The 21416-nt window shown below is 41.0% G+C and overlaps 1 pseudogene; it reads left to right on the forward strand.

Annotated features, from left to right (window-relative positions):
• The first annotated feature begins 16722 nt into the window (after positions 1–16722).
• LOC130862508 (40S ribosomal protein S2-like) lies at positions 16723–20761 on the forward strand (annotated as a pseudogene).
• The last annotated feature ends 655 nt before the right edge of the window (positions 20762–21416 follow it).

Here is a 21416-nt window from a genome sequence, read left to right on the forward strand (position 1 = left end):
CGGAAGGATCCCGCACAACTTGTGATGTCAGGTCGCTTGGAGAGCCTGATTGGCTAGTGAAGCTTGAGTGACAAGAGCATCGCCCATAGTGTTATACTTTGCTTAAAGACACAGCACAAAGATTCCTGACCCTGCCTCCTACCCCAGAGAAAGACCTTTTCTAAAAGAGCAGATATATGCATCTCAATAGCACTTGCCCCTGCCAACAACTGTAGATCCTGCTGTCTTCCAGCTCTCCTTAGGCACTTCCCCTTCTTTGTCCTGGGCACAAATTGTACAGCCATGTGGGGTGGAGTGATTCCCTGTCACACAGGTGGAAGGGTGTCCAGAATATTTGACAACTAAAGAGAGATTTAAGGACACAAAAGGAGCGGTTTGTTATTATGTGGCTTTCCAATGAGGTTAGATGAACTGATGGTACTTTTTACCTGGTTGATCCTAAGCAGGGTCAGCTAACAAATCCATTTCTGAACATGATCACAGTGTTAAAGTAAAGACATTTAGGTGCATTCTTCTGTACAAACATATAAATTATAGAAATGGAGGAAAGAAATGGTCTGGCATGTTTATCTTGTACCACAGGTCTTAGCTGAAAACCAGGTTTACAGAGAAAGTAATTTGCTTTGGAGCCTATGTAACCTGTCAATCTTGATGTCCAATGTAAAAATGACTGTACCAATGCCCCAGTTCTCACAGATACAAAAGGTAGAGAACACAAATACAGAAAACATCAAGGAAAAGTGACTTATCAGCACTGAATACTCTGTTCTTAGATGGACGGTTATGATGAGCTCTCTGACCCTCAGAATAAAACTGCTTTTGCCTCTGAGCAGGCTGGCTCAGTGCAAAGGCCACAGCTGCTTCCATGCAAGACCAGGAGTTCATTTTAACTAGCCCTAGATGTTCTGTGTCTTGGGGCTGTGGCATCACTGTAGAGATTTCAATCCTTCTGTTTTGTAAGCTTTTTATTAAAAAAAAATGCTTATATAGTGTTTTGCTGGCATGTGTCTGTGCCCAGAACTTACTGAGGCCAGAAGAAGGCAAGAGATGTCTGCGACTGGAGTTGCCTCAAATGGTTAGCTAGCACGTTAGTCCTGGAAATGGAACCTGGGTCTCCTGTAACAACACCTAGTGCTATTACTTGCTGAGTCATCTCTCTAGCCCTCTTTTTACTTAAAATTTATTACCATAAATTGATAAGTAAAAATAATACATCAATTTCCCTTTTATTTCTTCATTCCCCTCTCCCTTCCACATTCTTCCTCGTTTAGTATGGGTGAATATATGCTGAATTACATGACTACAACATGCTGTGTCCATTTTTTTATTGTACATATATGGAAAGTTGGCTGACCATGCATTATTGGATAAACAATTAGGGAGCTAATCTCTGTGTGAGACCTATTCTCTCAAATGAATGATAATTGTACTTTTGAATCAGCATCAGAAGTCTTCGCCAAACTAGGCTGCGTTGGACAGGAAACATAATCAAGAATAGAAAACTTAGGGTGGAAAATGCCATACTAGTTAAAAGCACTGAAGATTCTTTCAGAGCATCCACCTTCCATTGTTAGTATATATAGAAGTGCACTACTATCTTTATCTCTAGTATCAGGCATTCTGACACAACCTCCTGACCTACTTGACGACCATAAGAAGGAGAGATTTAGCCCATAAAAATGATTTTTCAAGCTATGTGTGGCATCACACTAGTTTAGTACCAGCAATCTGGACACACAGTTAAGATCACTGTGAGTTTTAAAGCCTGTGCTACATAGTTTACACACACACACACACACACACACACACACAAGAAAAGAACAAAGCTTAATAACATACAAGAATAGGAATTTAAAGAATTGCGACATTTAATTAATTAAATTAGAAAATTAAAGACCTTTCAAGTGTCTGTCACTAGTTTCCAGAGAATCATTTTCAAAAATAAATATGGCCAAGCATGCAAGCCTACGCCTTTAATCCCAGTCACTGTGAGAAACTGAATGTTTGACAGTGGGCAACCACCTTACCATGAGACATGAACTGCCCATCACAAGCTGAATGTTATTGAACCCACCACCTCATACAGTAGGATATGTACAGCAGAAATCTATTATCAAATGGAAGAAGTATATAGAGATAAGACCCAAACAGGTCCTGAAGGTACAAGCTAGCTACTTGAAGAAGTTGTTCAAATGTCTATGATTTCTACTCCTGTTACAATGCCTTGTGCTGTCAAGCATGGACTTATACCCTCATTGATTCTTCACTATGATTGGTTGACTGAGGAAGAGAAGACAAGTTCCAGGTTTACTGATGGTTCTGTACATCATGAAAGCACCACTAAGAAGTGGACAGCTGCAGCATTCCAACCCCACTCTGGGACAAGTCTGAAAAATACTGGTGAAGGGAAATCTTCACAGTGGGCAGAATTTTGGGAATTACACTTGGTCACATAGTTTGTTTGGAGGAAAAAAGGACAAATATGCAACTACGCACTGATTGACGGACTGCAGCCAATGGATTGACTGGATGGTCAGGGACGTGGAAAGAGCGTGATTGGAAAATTGGTGAGAAAAGAAATCTGGAGAATAAGTATGTGAATAGATTTCTACAAATGGGCAAAGGGTGTGAAAATACTTGTATCCCATGTAAATATTAACCAAAAGGTGACTTCAGGTGAGGAAGAGTTCAATAACCATATAGACAGCATGACTTTCTGTGAACAATTCCAAGCCATTCATGTCATTCATTGCCCAATGAAAGTGGCCATGGTGGCAGAGATGGGGTCTATGCATGGGCTCAACAACATGAACTTCCACTCACCATGGCTGACAAGGCTACTCCTGCTGCTGAGTGCCAGTTCAGCCACCAGCAGAGAACAACACTGAGCCCCAGATACGGCATCACTCCCTGGGGTGATCAGCCAGCAAATTAGTGGCAGCTTGACTACATTGGACGACTCCCTCCACGGATAGGACAAGTCTTTGTCCTTACTGGAGTAGATACTTATTTTAGTTATGGATTCACCTTTCCTACATGTAATGCTTCTCCCAAAACCACCATCAATGGATTTACAGAATCTATTATCCACTGAAATGGCTTTCCACAAAGTATTGCTTCTGATCAGGGAACTCACTTTACAGTCATAGAAACCCATCAGTTGAACCACAATCATGGAATCCACTTGTCTTATCTTGTTCTTCAGCATCCTGAAAAAGATGACCTAATAAAAATATGGAATGGAGTTGGGTCTTTAGAAGATACAGTTATAGCATCAATTAGGTGGCAGCATCTTGATGATTGTGGCAAGGTTCTCCAGAAGGTAATATGTCCTCTGAATTAGCATCTAATATACGGTGTGGTTTCTTCGATAGCCAGGTAATAGAAATCAAGGGGTAGAAAAGGGAATAGTTCTACTCACTATCACCCCTAGTGAATCACCACAAAAGTTTTTCTTTCTGTTTCCACAACCCTACATTCTGCTCACCTAGAAGTTTAGGTTTTAGAAAGGAGAGTGTTCTAGCCAGAAGCCACAGCAAACATTCCATTGAACTGGAAACTCAAGACTTCCCTCTAGTCATTTTGGCTTCAAATGCCCTTAAACCAACAGATTGAGAAAGAAGAGGTTATATCACCCTACCATTAGGAAGTGTGGTATAACCAGATTACCTCTGAGTCCAAGCCCAGCTAATGATTGTGGGCTGAGACCTCCAGAAGCCACCAATGCATCTGTGTTCCCTGGTCCCAAGAGGAACCACCAGAGATGCAGGGTTCATGACTGCCATTCCCAGCCCAGGCAATTCTGTAAAAATGCTAATTATTGCAGTCTGTCAGAAGCTGCTTGGAAACCTTTTAGAAAGAAAGGCAAAGACAGCCTATGTCCAGTATTTGGAATGCATTTTACATTCTAAAGAAATTAAGCAACAAAAAATTGGAAATTAGGAAAGATAGCTTGAAAACTTTGAAGGATTTTTAGAAATTATTAGGAGAAATTCAATGCTTATGATCTTATTTTAAAGTATCTACTGGTGATTTGGAACCTTTAAGCAACATTCCAAAAGGAGACAATGATTCTAATTCACCTAGACTGTTAACTGAGGAGACAAATTTACACATTTGATAAAAATTAATACAGGAGTCAAAAAATCAATGTAAATGGCATTTCTCCACATATCCTTACTGTTTATGTGGCACTCCTAGTATTTACCTCTTACTTAAACTCAGGATCACTGTGAAGTGGGAATAAAACTTTACAGGCAGTTTCTACCTACAGGAGAATATCTATAATGTATACTTTCACTTCACTATGATTTAAGTATACTCTTCCCAAATTTGCTTGTTGTCAATGATGGTTTTGATCACTAAAAGATCTTTTAAGTTTTAATTTTAGAACATCCATGATCTATAATCTTCTTCCCATTGTGAAGAGGAGTGGTTTTACCTATTTGTAGTGGTTGTGCTTTATAGGAAAAAGGAGGGGTCAGGGGTCCAGAGCAAACTCAAGGATCTCCCTCATCGCTGGCTTCATGCACGGAATCATATTGACCAAAGCCAATATGAGGAAAGAGATTACCTGGCATTGACTGAGATTGTCATGTTCAACTATGCCATTGAGAGTGTCAGCCAGCTTACCAGCAAGAAGGACACACTGATACTCATCACTGCTGACCACTCTCATATCTTTGCTTTTGGTGTACACACACACTTCAGAGATCTCCATCTCTGGAAACCAAGGGACAGTGTCAGGTGGTTTTACCTCAGGTATATGGGGACTGATATAAATGGGCCTCAGTTTCCTCACCTGTCAAAATGACACAAAAAACAACTACTGTATAATGATCGGTAAGAATTTTAACGACTGAGCAGGCAAAATGAGCTCACCCACACCCCAAAGGCAGTATAGAAAGAATGAGGATATGATGACTCCCTTCCTCCAAGCACTTCTGGCCCCACTCAGTGCTGTAGAACTCAAATTCTACACTATCGTTCTCTGTGTGAATTTCCTGGGGTGCCTGCTTACTTCAGGCAACTGACCCAGTGTCCAAAATACTAAGAGTGGTAAGTGCCACAACATCGCCTCAAACACCCTTTCTCCTTAGTTGACCCCTCATACCGGCATCAGGCTGCTGTAACCCTGTAGTCGGGAGACCTACAACGAGTTGGAAAGGACCATATTTGGGTGTGATCCGCAGGCACACCTGGCTCATGAAGTCCAGTAGCTGAACTGTCACCCATGTCTGGCCTTTGCAGAATGCTACACTGACTGTGGTCTGGCGCCCCCTGGCGTCCAGAGCAGCGTTATCACATCAGAGCAAATTACCACCACAAACACCAGAGCAATACTGAAGTCAGAAAGACCTCCTCTTGACAGATGACTGTCCTGCTGTCCTGGCAACTGTTGGTCAGCCCGGTGCTACTAGTAGGAGCAGCCATGGTGGCATCCTATGGACCGGTCACCTGCTAGGCTCCTCCCCAGTGTCCCACCGCTGGTTCCTTTTACCCCTCGCATGGTTTCCTTTGCCTATCAGTTCACCATGCTCCACCCAAGGGTCTCATTGTCGGATTTTGTGCCGCAACTTGGTAGTTCTCTTATCCAGATACTGAAACACAAGTTCAAACCAACTTTCTAGTGACCACCTCCGAGAAAGCACCCTGGGGTTATAACACTTCCCGGGGCTCCTGTTTTTTCAACTGGCTGCCTCTAGAGTAGGAGATACTAAATGGTACCCAAGAGGCTGAGTTGGGTTTAGGGTTGCTCTAGACTCCCTTTCCCGCCATCACCATTCACAGGGACACAAAGAAATTTACTTTTCATGCCTTGCTTTGCCCTCATACTCTTTCTATGAAAGAAATCGACATAAAGCTCCAGGAGCTTGTGGGGTCTCAAAAAGCAGCCCAAAGGAGCCTTTGACTTCATGCCTTCTATCTCAGGATGTACATAGAATATTTCCTACCTACCTTGGGACTGCCAGTCCTTGAAGAGATATAACAACAATTAAATGAACTGTTATACGAGAAGGTGCCTCCAGTATTTTCTAATATGAAAAACCCTGGGCACCTTGGGTGCAGATGGAGAGGTGGAGATTAAGAAATCAGGGAGAAGCTGAGGACTGGAAGTTGAGTGAAAGTGGACAAATTGGGGTGAGTCATCACCTTCAGGATCTGCTGCCTGACCAAAAGCTGGTGGTTTCTGAGGTTAAATGAGCTTGACAATACAGCTCATCCCTGGTCTAAGCCCCCCTTAGCTTCCTGAAGAAATAGGGGGAGAAAAGAGAGCCGATGAGTGCGTCTTGGAGCTACAGTAATAGCCATAGTCCAAGCTGAGCCTCAGTTGGTAACTGTTCAGGTGGAGGACAAGAGAGAACTGAATGTCTAACTCAGCATCTGCACACTACTTTAAACCCTGAGCAGCCAGCAGACGAGAGTGGCAGGTGGCCTGTCCCAGGCATACTTGGTGTCCATTTCTGGTACTAATCATTGTCCTCCATCTCTCAGGCTACTTCCTTCTCGAGATGAGCAAAGACCGATGGGCATTTGTCGAGGTGGTCAGGGAACATAGCTGTGGTCACACCTGCACTGAAAAATAACCAATACTATCCATCTCACAATCCAAGGAGGTAAGGACAATTTAGGAGGACCCAAACCTGCCCTGACTCCCATGGCACAGCAGTGAACACCAGCATGTGACTTGGGGATCTGGTTTCCCACTCTGTCCTCCCATCTGTCTCCTGCAGTGCTGCTTTAGCAGAGATAAGAAATTAAAAAGTTACCAAGTACCTAGCTGTAAGATACTAGTGGAGGGGCACAGAGCCAAGGAGCTGGGAGTGCAGGAGTGGAGAATCTGTAGCCCCACCTACGGAGTGTGAAGTGGAGGAGCTTTGCACACCTGCTGTAGATGCTTCAGGGATAGCAAAGCCTCCTCATTCTTAGGGCAGCTACTTTTATTGTTGCTGTGGGTCCAAAGGCAAGAATCAAAGGACAGTGAGCTCATGGGTATCCAAGGACATGGAGAACCTTGAACATACCTGAGAAGGAGACTCAGAGCTCCAAAATCTTCCTCTCGTTGCCTGTCCATCTTTTCAGGACAGCCCTCATAGAATAGTTCATCTGCAGCTGCACCCAAGTCATTTTGCTGTACATAGAGATGATGTCTTCCAAAGGAATAATTATATTTTGACAGAGAGTTTTAGAGTGCAAGGTAGATTGACCCAGTCCTGATCTTTATTCCATGTCCCTGTCCTAGCCCTAGCACTGGAAGACACCAGATCCTGTTGCTTCCATTGGTTAGCCACTGCTTCAGCTGTAGTATCTCTGAGATCCTACACAACATCTGCTCCTTCTGTTTCACATCTGCTTCCAACAGGCTTAGCAGATGCTTTTCGGACACCCTGTATGCCACCAGAATCTACTCCAGGACAGAATCTCCTCCATGAGACTGAGTGTGGGAGAGATCCCTCTGGGATCTGAACACCATTTCCATTAGAGTTATTGTCTCTTCCTCTAACTTCCTTAGATAATATGGCTTCCAAAGTTTGACACTCAATACTCCAGTGAAATTATTTACTCCCTTTCCCAGCATTCTGCCTGAGTCTGCCTCCACTCAGATCCCCTCCCAGTACCAGGCTACCTCCCAGATGCCCAATATTTGGGGAGTTTCCATGGATAGCACACACACTATCTCACAGTGGGAAGAGTTTGTGGGGTTCAACATGACAGTGAAGAATACAGCCATGCTGCCTATGTCCTGAGCCTCATTCAACAGGTGACTAAGGATCAGAGTCTTTGCAGCTAGTGCCATTGGCATATGTGTTCAGAGCACACAGCAGTAATTAAGGTATTAATGCTCCAGGGGCTCCTTCATCTTTTATGGGCTTCACTATTGTTATGGCAAACAAAATCTCTATATACCTTTAAGTGAGCCTGTGACAATGCAGATGGTCAGGCTCCCACTGCTCTGTGGTAAACGTTCCTTTTAGTCTACCCACAGCAGAACACAATGTACCTATCTGCTCTGTGGAGCAATATTAGCTATGTATGAGAGAAACCTTTAGTCAGGGAGGTTGAGGGAAACATGGTGGGTAACCGAGCCTTTTCCCACACCTACTTAAATGCATCGGCAGACCTGGCCTGAACGGGGAGATGCTGTACCACAAGTAATGACAGGGTTACTGGCGTCATGGGGGATTAGATTACTTCAAGACACAGTTCACCTCAGTGCCCAGGTGTTTAATAATTGCCTACCAAACCCCTGCTGGTACTGTGGGCTTGGAACAATGATCACATGAAGTCTGCTGTATGTGATACCAGGAGAAAGAGGCATAATGAAACATTCTTTCTTGAGCATAAGGCAGGATGATCACACTTCTTCTGCCTATTCCTGGGGGAGGCTCCCATGAGGGAAAGGTGGACAGTACTGGGATATCTCCCTGGAGGAAGGGGTGTTCCCATGACTATCTGGGTTCCCTGCGCATGCTGGGTTCTCACTCCTGGTGTTCCACATCTGTCCACAATGCCTTGTGATCTTTGAGTGTCAAGGACTGTCACCAAGCTCATAGTGAACTGTCCTGATGAGGCCTGTAGTGTAGAAGCAGTTAGGAGCCATTCCTGCTCCGTCACAGAGAATAGACAGAACCTGACAGCCTGCCCCCGAGAGTTAATTCCATCAGTCTGGTGTCCTCCAGTCCCAGGCAAAGGTTATTGAAAAGTGGAAGGAACATAGACACCCCACCCCACTCACACACTCAGAATCCCTGTGAAAGATTGAAACATGTTCCATTGCCTATATTCACTGGTGAATTTTTTGCTCTCGTGTTTTTTGTTTGTTTGTTTCTTGTTTTGTTCTTTTGAGCCAGGATCTCTGACAGCTCAGGCTTCTTACACCTTGAGCTTTTGATCCTCATTACTCCTAAGCCTTGAGATGAGACACATACACCATTATGGGCAATTTATGTGGCACTGAAGATGGAAACCTGACCTTCAGGAATCCTAGACAAGCATTCTACCAATTGATCTACAGCACCAGGCATTTCATTTGTTTATCTAGGCTGTTATGAATCTCATTTAGTTCCCAAAACAACCTTGGAGTCCCATCCTCCTGTCTCTATCTACTGAGTGCTGAGACCACAAGTGTGCACTGCCACACCTGATTCTGAGGCCTGTATCTTTAACCCCATTAGTGCAGCTGTCAATGGAAGAATCGCAACTATTATCCCCATAGTCAGGTGACTCAGACATGAGGTGGACACAGGGATGTACGTAGCCCAAAATTGCTGGGTGGTCTATAACCTTTTTGTATAGATGAACATTGTTTCCTGTTTCTCTGTGTGGCCCTTGCTGTCCTGGAACTCATTTTGTAAACCAGTTGGCCTCCAACTCACAAAGAAATGCCTTTTGTCCCAAGTGCTGGGATTAAAGACATACTCCACCACTGCCTGGCAATGAAGGTCTTTTGGATCACCTCAGGTGACAGGTGATGTGTTCTTGGTCTCAAATCTTTTGAATGCATATAAAGAATATTTAGGAAATCAGAGCAAACCACAGCAGAGGCCCTCAGAGTCACCATAAAAACAGCATGGGAGGCTCTTGACATGTACACCTAACAAAATAGTAAAGATAATGGTAACAGCAGAATCAAAATTGTGGCACTATGTCAACCTCTAAAACATAAAATATTACTATATGTCACATAGGGAGTAGCCAAATGAGATTTTTACAATAAACAAGGAGTCTATGGACTTGAATTTAGATGCGACAAAAACTGAGTCATTGAAGCATTGCTGGGCGCATGTGAAGTGGTGAAGTTACTCTCCAAAACTGTTCACCAGTTCCTTCAGTGGATATTGCACAAATGTTTTCCTGATATCCAAGAAACCCTTGGTTGGATCCCCAGAAGCCAATAAAACAAGGCATGGAGGTGTATGCTGATGATCCTAGCACTCCTTGACCACATATTGAGTTCAAGCCAGCTTGGGCTGTATGTCGTCCAGCCTCAAATTAACAGATACACAAATAAAAATCAAACCGACTATCCGCAACTGACTGTGATATAATCTGCCAGAGAAATTCCAGCACTCTGGAGATGGAGGCAGAAGATTGGGAGTTGCAAAGTAACTCAAGATCTATAGTGATTAAAACTACATTTGTATTAAAACCAAAACACATGGGGTACTGTAGCATCGTCCTGAATTGAAGGGCTTGGGAGGTGGAAGTTGGAGGATAAGGTGTTTAGTGTCATCCTAGGATACATAGCAAGGTCCTGAGCTACGTGAGGCAATGGCTCAATAAAACAAAGAACAAATCAAAAACCTAAACAAACACTATCAAAAACCAGACATGGAAGCTTATCCCATTCATTCCATGACTTTGGAGACTGAAGCAGGAGAATTGTTTTAAGTTTGAAGCCTGCATTACTTTAGAATGAGATCCTATCTCAAAAAAATTAAAAATTACATCTCTGTGTATCATAGTGGCACATGCCTCTAAGCACAACTACTTGGGATACTGAAGAAGGAGGATCCCAGTACCAGCCAGGCTATATAGTAAAGCCAAAAACCACCTGGGCAACCTATTGAGACCCTATCTCAGAAGAAAATTTTTTAGGGAAGACTCAAGGGAACAGGCCTGTAATGCCAGGTTTGGAGTGAAATTGGTCACATTCGTAGCTTTGGGGGTATGGAGGCCAGGAACTATCTCAGTTTAGTTACATTAGGCACCTTACCAACAGCCAGCATGAATGTTATCAGACACAAAAGATGACAGGTATCACTGGGGAGGAAGAAATAGCTGAGTTCTCTGTTGAGTTCAAGACCAGATGGTCTGTAAAGACAGTTGTGTCATCAGGACTTGCAAGGTTGGTGCTGGAGGATTGTAGTCTGAAACAAAATTATGGAATGTCATGTGTTCGAGGCCAGCCTGGAATAGATGGAGAAAGGAAGTTTCAAGTAACCAAAAAGAAAAAAACAAAGCATGTTTGATTTCCAGACCTTTCTTCTTCTCTCATTTTTCTTTAATGCCATTCTTTTCTGAGTTATAAGGGATGCTCTGAAATGAGTTTCTAACTACAAATAAACAATCTGGACAAGTGAGATGGTTCATTTGTATAATGGTGCCTACTCCCAAGCATGAAGATTTGATGTGGGTCAGGAACCACATAGTAGGAGAAAACCGACTCCTGTAAATTGTCCTCTAACATCCATAAGCACACTCCTCACCCCCAACAGCAGCAGCAACAAACATGTAATTTAAAAAAAAATAATCTGGTTGAATAGACTGATATCGTTCCATAGAACATTGACAAACATTTTTTTATACTATCACTCCTCTTATAATCTAGTGACTCTGATGGTAAGGACACAATCACTTATCTATTGATTCTTCATTTATTCACTGAATGGAGGAACTTTAATCTTGGTTGTCTTGGAATTTAGATCTATAAACATTTATGTAGAACATTTCCAAGCACATTGCTTTGCAGCATTGTAGACCCCTGTGTAGCATGAAATTTCAGTCCCGACCTGTCCTGCAGCCATTCAGTTGCAAAGAAACACACAGAAGCTTATATTAATTATAAACTATTTGGCCTATTAGCTCAGGTTTATTATTAACTCTTATAACTTAAATTAACCAATAATTTTTATCTATGTTTAGCCAAGAGGATGGCACCTTTTCTCGGCAAGACATTTTCATCTTGCTTCCTTTGCATCTGGCTGGTGACTATGTCTCTACCATTCTTCTTCCCAGAATTCTCCTAGTCTGGTTACCTCACCTATACTTCCTGATTGGCTAATGGTCAATCAGTGTTTTATTAAACCAATGTGAGTGACTAATAATTACAGGTTATAAGAGCATTATCCCTTTTTTCTTTTTATTTATTTACTAAAAATTTCCACCTCCTCTCTTCCTCCCATTTCCCTCTCACTCCCTCCACTCTCCCTCCCCCTCCCTCTCCAGTCCTAAGAGATGTCAGGGTACCCTGCCCTGTGGGAAGTCCAAGGCCCTCCCCACTCCATCCAGGTCTAGGAAGGTGTGCATCCAAAAAGCCAGTATATGCAATAGAATCAAAACTCAGTGCCATTATCATTGGCTTCTTAGTCAGCCCTCATTGTCAGCCACACTTGGAGAGTCCAGTCTGATCACATGCTCATTCAGTCTCAGTACAGCTGGCCTTGGTGAGCTCCCATTAGATCAGTCACACCATGGGTGGACGCACCCCTTGCAGTCCTGACTTCTTTGCTCATGTGCTCCCTCCTTCTGCTCTTCATCTGGACCTTGGGAGCTCAGTCCAGTGCTCCAATGTGTCTCCCCTTTTTTTCTTTTCAAACAAGAACCTGAATTAATCTCCTTTGTTTAGCCTTTTTTCTGGTTGTTATTCATAATAACTTGTAACCAACATGTTAAATAAAGACAAGCATCTATAATCCATTTTGGGGAAACGTGGATATAGTTTTCTATGCTACTTCCTGCTGATTAGGGGCATTGATAATATTATGGGAACCAAAAATACCTTAGGTTATGGTAACATCCTGACTATAATATTATGTTAGGCTGGATCATCTCAGCCAACAGTCTTGAGGCTGTTCGGAATATACAACTCAGAGGAAACTGCTATATAGGTGCTCTTAAATTTTGGATCATCTGGGCCATCTGTTACTGTTGGAGATTTTTCAGGGGGTCTTCCTTGATTAAACCTTACTTTTCTCTCTTTTTTTAAAAAAATGCTTTTTTTAGACTTATTTATGTATACAACATTCAGCCTCCACGTATGCCCACACACCAGAGGAGGGCACCAGATCTCATTACAGATGGTTGTGAGCCACCATGTGGTTGCTGAGAATTGAACTCAGGACCTCTGGAAGAGCAACCAGTGCTCTTAACCACTGAGCCATCTCTCCAGCCCAACCTTATTTTTCTTAATCTAGAATGAACCCACAGTTTATCTCTCGTGGAAATAAATGCAAAACAACTTCTTCATAGTAGCATATCTTTTGACTTACATTTTGAAGTAAAGGCATTTTCAAAATATATAGGTTGGATGAATACAGCAGCTTTTATAATCAAATGTCTTTCAGCAGTTGTTGCTACTTCCTCAGCAGTCAAACATTCAAAGAAACACAATAATATACCGCATTCAGATTCTCTATGTATTTTCAACCTTTACATCGACTTTTTTTACTCTATTTCTTTTATTTTTACATTTTTGATTTTGTGAGGCAGGGTTTTTATGAATCTTTGGCTGTCATGGAACTCTTCCGTAAACCAGGTTGGCCTCAAACTCCCAGAGATCCATCTGACTCTATCGTCCAAATCCTGGGATTAAAGGAGTGTGACACCACTGCCTGGCCTCTAGTGGCTTAGTTTTATCTTCTGATTTTCACACATGCTTTACTTATGAAACATAAATATCACTATACCCTTTCTCTTTAATTGTCCATAGTTTTGTTTTCTAGGCATAAACTTTGGCAGCCCTCAGTTCACTGGTTCTTTCCTTCTCTAACTGGCCTGAGTGCCCAGGTTAGGAACCTGCTGATCACTGTCACTATATTTGTCAAATGAATGGATGCATAAAGCCCTGGCTGAATTCTCTGGGAGAGATGTGCTCAGTAGTCAAGGTTACCCATTTGTTTATTGTTGCAGCCCACCTCTGGTCTGTAATTTGACCTGACTGCCTCTTGCATAGTATTTGGGCAACACTTCTGGGACATACATTTAACTCCTTCCCAGAAATGTTCTTTCATAGCCAGTACACGTATCCCATGCGCTACACCCTAATGAAATTCACCATGAAGTCCTAATGCCAAGGATGTGATTGCTAATTTATGCTGTGAAATTGTTTTTTTTCCCATTTTTAATCTTGGACCCAAATTATTTATAATTTGGAATGGTGGGTTAGTTAAAAGCATGACTGTTAAATATTGTCCACAAACAAAAGTAAGAGAACATAAGAGAAACTTTTGATGGATCAGAATACAAGTGATTTACTTACTGTCACCACTAGGTGGTGCCACCAATTAGTGAAAACAATGTGGTTGTTCTTGCTGGCCAACCAAAAACCAACCACAGCCTTGTGTGGCACATGACTGAACAAGTATATATATCCATGAATGTGTGCACACACAAGAGAAAGGGTCTCATGAGTCCCCACAGTGTGAAATTGGCTTTAATCATCTGAAACATGTTTGTTTGTTTAACATGAGCCATTGATGAATGCAATATCTTTGTATAAATTCAGCAATGTGAAAGATATATCACGCAGAAAACAAACCTAGGTCATTTTCTTGTGCTGTCTTTCACTAGTTTAAACTGTGGAATTATAGAGGTCCCTGTTCATTTAATTCTGAAAGGAATTAAATGCTTCTCCTTAAGGAAAACTAATCTTTGAATAACTATTTAAATAATATATGTAATGTTATAAAATGTTGCTACCTTAACAATATAGAACACTAAACATATTCAAACTGATGTACTAAACATTGAATATTTAAACAGTGTCCAAAGCATAAATGAAAGCACTAGTGTTTAAGATGGCTTCTTTCACAAGAGTCACAGGTTTAAGATTATTAGATTTTCAGTTTCACATATTTATTGTAATTTGCAAAACAAATGATTATGTGTAAGCAGAGACTGTTCCTTTGCTCCCAGCTGCACAGACTCAAAATAATCACACAGAAACTGTATTAATTATAACACTGCTTGGTCAATTAGCTTATGCATATTTCTAGCTAACTCTTACATCTTGAATTAACTTATTTCTATTAATCTATGTATCACCATGAGGCTCAAGGTTTACCAGTAAGGTTCTCCGGCGGCTGTCTCCTTAGGTTGCTACACGGTGTCTCCTTGACTTTTCCTACTCTCTCTATATATCTCTTCTAGCCTGACTATATTTTGCTGTCATATAGGCTGAAGTAGCTTCTTTTATGACCAATGGTAATAAAACACATTCACAGCATACAGAGGGAAAGCCCACACAGAAAACAATGGTGAAGAATAACTTAATGCACAGTGATGTTGAAGAATAGTTTAATGCCTACTTCCTAACACTTGGATTATGACGCAAGATATAGAATCTGTGCTATATACCAATGCAACCACAGTCTCTGTCTACATAATGGCACCCAACATTCAGCAATGTATATATTGATAAAACCTGAAAAGCTTAAAAAAGGGGGCTTCAATTGGAGCTTCTTGCTAGCCACAATTTTTCAGATAGGCTCTGTTTGCTTGCTGCAAGCAGAGACACAGCTTTTCTAAGAGGTGGTTTCCTGGTTCATATAGGTGGCACTAATGACTCTGGCACTTTCAGGACGTCAGCAACTAAACTGGGTTTGTAAGCAAAAGGTTACAAGTTGCTGAATGATGACATAGACCAGTTCCATCCCTGCAGCATGGTGAACCTGGCTCACAGAGGCAGTAAACAGATCTCTGCCATGTTGAATGGGGTGGATCCAACAGGCAAAGTAGCAGTGTGAGTCCTAGCCATGCCTGCTTAGCATTAAAAAAAAAAAACCTCTCTGGGTCAGAAAATTATTATAGATGCACAATAAGGTGGATTCAGACAAAATGATCTCTGAGTCACAGTGTTGGGTAACTGTACAGGGGCTTAGGAGAAAGATAAGAAAGAGTATAATCATAGATGGAAAAAGTAAAGATAAAAAACATTAAAAAGTAATAAAGTAATAAAATATATACATATTAAGCCATGTAAAGATGTAAAATACACAGAGAGTCTGGATTATGTTTATTAGAAGTTCTTGTTTTGTTTCCACAGAAGATAAGAATCTGTGGACTCCTTCCAGGCTAATGTAGTTTGGTTGAACAAGACCCACCAAAAGGTCTCCATGAACCCTACAAATACTTTGTCCTACAATGAGCAGGAAGCAGCTTGGAGAAAACTATGTTAATTCCCAAAATATTTGTTTTCATTTACAAGGGGTTGGGTACAAATGGTCACAATCAGTCTTTCTAAAAAGGGTGGGAGGATATGATATAGAAATGAATACTTTACATTGGTACGGAGTTTGGTTTATCGATACAAATTTAAGATTAATTTTGTATATGTATATTTCTACTCTTGCTTAAGTTATTACATTTATATAGCTCATTAAAAATTTAGTGTATAATTTAAAATTACAGATTTATAGTCATTTATAGCAGCAAAACTTGCAGTCATGTTACTTAAGTTTTCTAGATGTACAGAGATATATTTCAGTTACAGAGATAATCTTCAATACTTCAAAGAATTAGAGAATATGGTAATTAGAAGGTTATAAAAACTTTTATCAACAGGGAGTCAAGTCTACTTCTGGCAGCGCCAATCACGGAGAATAATGGACATTGAAGAAACTTATTATAGAATTTACCTTCAATGAGACAAGGCTAGCCACTTGGGCATGAAACTGTTCTTGCCTTGACTGCTTGGCAGTATTCTATATAAACTAGACACACAGGACCCACAGAAAAGTGACTGCTGAACTTGTGAAAAGTGAGAAGTCCTTCCAAATTTGTGCTTCATGAAAGAGTCTGCCAGACATTCTGCAGGGCACAGAAGACAGTGACTGAAATGATATAGGTGGGTCTTCTGTCTATGTGTTAATTTCATTGGTTAATAAAGAAAACTGCCTTGGCTTTTTGATAGGGTGGAACTTAGATAGGAAGAGTAGACAAAACAGAATTCTGGAAGGAAGAAAGCAGAATCAGGCAGTCACCATGAAGCTCAGGCCCAAGATGGACATAGGTTAGAATCTTCCCAATAAGCCACTGCCTCGTGGTGCTACACACATTAATAGAAATGGGTTAATCAAGATGTGAGAGTTAGCCAGTAAAAGGTTAGAGCTAATGGGCCAGGCAGTGTTTAATGAATACAATTTGTGTGTTATTTCTGGTGTAAAGCTAGCCATGCGGGAGCTGGGCAGAATGAAAAGCAAGCCTGCTTGCCTCATCATTACAAATATCAATATAGGCAAAACAGTCTTTCAAATCTCTTACTTCATGGAATAGTCTGCCAGATACTATAGGTCCACTACAGAAGAACTTTGTGTGACTGTCCAGGCAGAAAGATGTTTTCGAAGTTGCTTACATTGAACTTCCTGTTTATTTAGGTAATATCAGATCCTTCTGGATTTGAAGACAGACAGTTATAGGGTTTTTTTTAGTTGTGATGTAAGGTAAATTAAATATGAAACTTTAGACTCACAAAAATAAAATAGATGTTAGAATATTTTCTTTAATTTTACTAGACACAAAAGACTAGCTATTGCAGCTGTAATTCTTGCTTGCTGCCTGTTTTGTTATATGTAATTTTACTATATTAAAGTTAAAATATTTTATATAGAAAGAAAAGGGGAAATGATGTAGGATTCTTCTCAGCATGCTATACAGATGTTTTATTAGCGGTGGTTAATAAAGAAGATGCTTTGGCCTATGGCAGGGCAGAACATAGCTAGGTAGAAAAACTAAACTGAATACAGGAAGAAAAGAAGGCAGAGTTAGATATCATGTAGCCAGCCAAGAAGCAAGATGTGAGGTAACAAACCATGAGCCCTGTGGTAAAATATAAAATAACAGAAATAGGTTAATTTAAAATATAAGAGCTAGCTAGAAATATACCTAAGCTGCTGACCAAACAGTATTGTAATTAATGTAGGTTTGTGTAATTATTTGTGACTGGGTTGCCAGGAAATGAAAGCACAATCTCCATTTGCATTCTAGGGGCATCTTATCAAGTAAATTTGTATTTTAGTAGAAACACTTCTAGTATTTCAGGGTATTTTATTTTCTTCTTCCAAAATAGAGTGTTCCTTGGATGCATATTCCATTACAAACTCGATGTCCAGTGAAAACATCCCTCTGCTTCATAGCTCATAAATCCTGCAGTCAAACATAGGTCACATGTAAACAACCACTGTTGTTAAAGCAAAAAAGAGACCATGAATTAGAAAAAAAAAAAAAAGAAGAAGTGTCCATGGAAGGGCTTAGAAGCAGGAAAAAGATTATGCAAATGATGCAATTTTTATTCCCCCAAAATTATTTTTTTTTTAAAGTTGAAATAGGTTTTATGGTCATGTGCTCCAGAATCAAGAAATTTGTATTAGAGCACACCAAGTTTTAGTCACATTTTCTCTCAGGATGTACATCTTAAACATGTAAAAACACAGTTCTTTTAGGCAGGGCAATACCATTTTATTCAGTTCTATTTTGGTCAAACTAGTGTATCTTCTGTAATTTAGTTTCATAATAAGTTCAATTCTTTCATTTACATTCTTGAATCACTGGTCTGCACATGCTAGAAATGACCAGCCAGAACATTTATCAATTGTTGTATGATATTTTGTTTGTGTTCTGACAAATAATCTAATCACTTACCTGGAGATTAGAGGGTGGAGCTAACCACTAGTTGACCATAGCACTCAGGATGAGGTGGCTCAAGCCTTTAACCCCAGCACTCTGAGGGTGGAGACAAGAATATAAAGTGGGTGGAGACAAAATTTCAGCAACCATTTGGTCTGAGAATTTGGAGAGGTAAAAAGTGAATGTGGCTGCTCCTTTGTTTCTCTGGTCTCCCAGCTTTATCCTAATATCTGACTCTGGGATTAAGACAAATTAGGATCACACTTCAATCAAGCATCTAAAATTTATTACCTCACTACTTATTTTTAATGTGTGCTACTTTCAAAGAAGGAAAGCTTTCATGCTCCTTTTTGCCTATCCTTTTCTGTGCTGGGACTACGTACACCTCTTTGAAGTCGGTCAGTGACCTCAATTCTTACATAGGTCTCTCTTCATTTGTAAATTTGCAATAAAATCCAGAGAAGTCAGAGGACACTCATTCACTGTTCTATATTCCTTCTCGCTGACCAGTTATGGCCCAGCCTTGAAGCAACTGCAGAACTTTCTTTCCAGCACTGGGCAGCAGAAGATGGATTTAGTGTTCAATGCAACTCTCAACTGCATAGTGTAAGACAAGCCTTAGTTACAAGAGACATTGCTCTAAATAGAAATAAAAATCAACAGAACTTGAGAAAAATGGAGAAGAAAATTCTAAGGACCTAGAAACAAAAGGGAATAGAAAGAAGTAAGAGATTAGAGCAGTGATGCATTTAAAGAAAATCAAATTTAAAAATCAAAACAATGGAAACTCCCGCAGCTGTTTGCCTACACTGCACCGGCGTCATCCGCCATTTGGTGTTTCCAGAAGAAGAAGCTCTATTTATGTTTTAAACCATACATTATGATATATTTAGATCATAATGCATGATCAGAAAGATAGCTTTGCTCTGGAAATCTCCATCTGCCTAAGTGACTAGACATGCCTTCTCCTGTCCCTATTTAAATTGTTCAAAATATAACCTTGGGCTTGAACCTAAAAGATACTTAAGGGTGATAATATATGTAGAACGCAAAATCTTTGCCAGGCAGGCTCCTCTTTTAACATTAACCACCACTAGATGCATGCTGTTATTAAAAAGATTTTTGTTTATTAAACTACTGAGTGTGTGGAATGATTTATCCCTTAGAAGACATATTAATTCTAGAACAGCAGTGCCTCCAGCCTTGTAGAAAAATGTTTCTGAGACAAATTTTCTTATGTTGGATCATGCAGCCTTGATCCCACTCCATTGCTCCCCATGGCAATGACCTTGTTCTTGTGATTAAACCAACTAATTTCCTAGATTAAGGAACTCAACCACCATTGAGTTGTAAAATCATAAATTTTAGATATATGGGTGTTTGCCCACATGTGTGAAGTACCCACAGAGGTCAGAAGGAATCAGATCCCTTGGAACCTGAGTTACAGGAGATGGTAAGCAACCCTGGTTTCTAGCAACCTAACCTGTGTCCTCTTCAACAACACCCATTGCTCTTAATTGTGAAGCTATTTTTAAAAATTTATTTTTAAACATTTTAATTAATATGTATTATATGACTTTCAACTTTCCTTGTCCTCTCTCCATTCCTTTCCAGGCCCAGGATTAGGAGGCCCTGGTGGCTTCCCCGGAGGATTTGGCTGCGGTCTGAGGGGCTGCAGCTGTGGTCGAGGCCTTGGCCCAGGACGAGGCCGCGGGGCTCGCGGAGGTAAAGCTGAAGACAAGGAGTGGATTCCTGTCACCAAGCTGGGCCGCCTGGTTAAGGACATGAAAATCAAGTCCCTAGAGGAGATCTACCTGTTCTCCCTGTGGGAGCTTCCCTAAAGGATGAGGTTCTGAAGATCATGCCCGTGCAGAAGCAGACTAGGGCAGGCCAGCAGACCAGGTTCAAGGCTTTTGTCGCTATTGGGGACTACAATGGTCATGTAGGTCTCGGTGTCAAGTGCTCCAAGGAGGTAGCCACTGCCATCTGAGGGGCCATCATCTTGGCCAAGCTTTCCATTGTCCCTGTGCGGAGAGGCTACTGGGGGAACAAGATTGGCAAGCCCCACACTGTTCCATGCAAAGTGACAGGCCGCTGTGGTTCTGTGCTGGTGCGTCTCATCCCTGCCCCCAGAGGCACTGGCATAGTCTCCGCTCCTGTGCCCAAGAAGCTACTGCTGATGGCTGGCATTGATGACTGCTACACATCAGTAAGGGGCTGCACTGCCACCCTGGGCAACTTTGCCAAGGCCACCTTTGATGCCATCTCTAAGACCTACAGCTACCTGACCCCCGACCTCTGGAAAGAGACTGCGTTCACCAAGTCTCCTTATCAGGAATTCACTGACCATCTTGTGAAAACCCACACCAGAGTCTCTGTTCAGAGGACCCAGGCTCCAGCTGTGGCCACCACATAAGGATTTTGATACAAGGAAAATAAAAGTGAATTAAGTCTGTTAAAAAAAAAACATAAATAGATCATAATGTATTATCTAAAAGACACATTTAAAAGCTGTATCAATGACACAGCTTTGATACAAAGGAAATAGAACACAATTCAAAAAAATGGGAAAGCCACCTATCCACAATGTTAAAGATGTTCTTAAATGAACAGTTGTTCTGAGTTAGTCTAACCTCAAAATAAGCCTTCTTTTTAACTAGCCCTGACTGCTGTCTGTCTCATGACTGTGAAATTTCTGTATAGAACTTCATTCTTTAAGCTTTATTTTAGATATATGGGTGTTTGCCCACATGTGTGAAGTACCCACAGAGGTCAGAAGGAATCAGATCCCTTGGAACCTGAGTTACAGGAGATGGTAAGCAACCCTGGTTTCTAGCAACCTAACCTGTGTCCTCTTCAACAACACCCATTGCTCTTAATTGTGAAGCTATTTTTAAAAATTTATTTTTAAACATTTTAATTAATACGTATTATATGACTTTCAACTTTCCTTGTCCTCTCTCCATTCCTTTCCAAATTCTTCCCTTCCAATTCATTTCTTGTTAAGTATGTGTGAATAAGTATGTGCACATAAATGAATAAAATCTCCTGGGTCTGTTTCTATTGGTCGT

This window comes from Chionomys nivalis, chromosome 2 (assembly GCF_950005125.1).
Source record: "Chionomys nivalis chromosome 2, mChiNiv1.1, whole genome shotgun sequence".
Lineage (NCBI taxonomy): Eukaryota > Metazoa > Chordata > Mammalia > Rodentia > Cricetidae > Chionomys > Chionomys nivalis.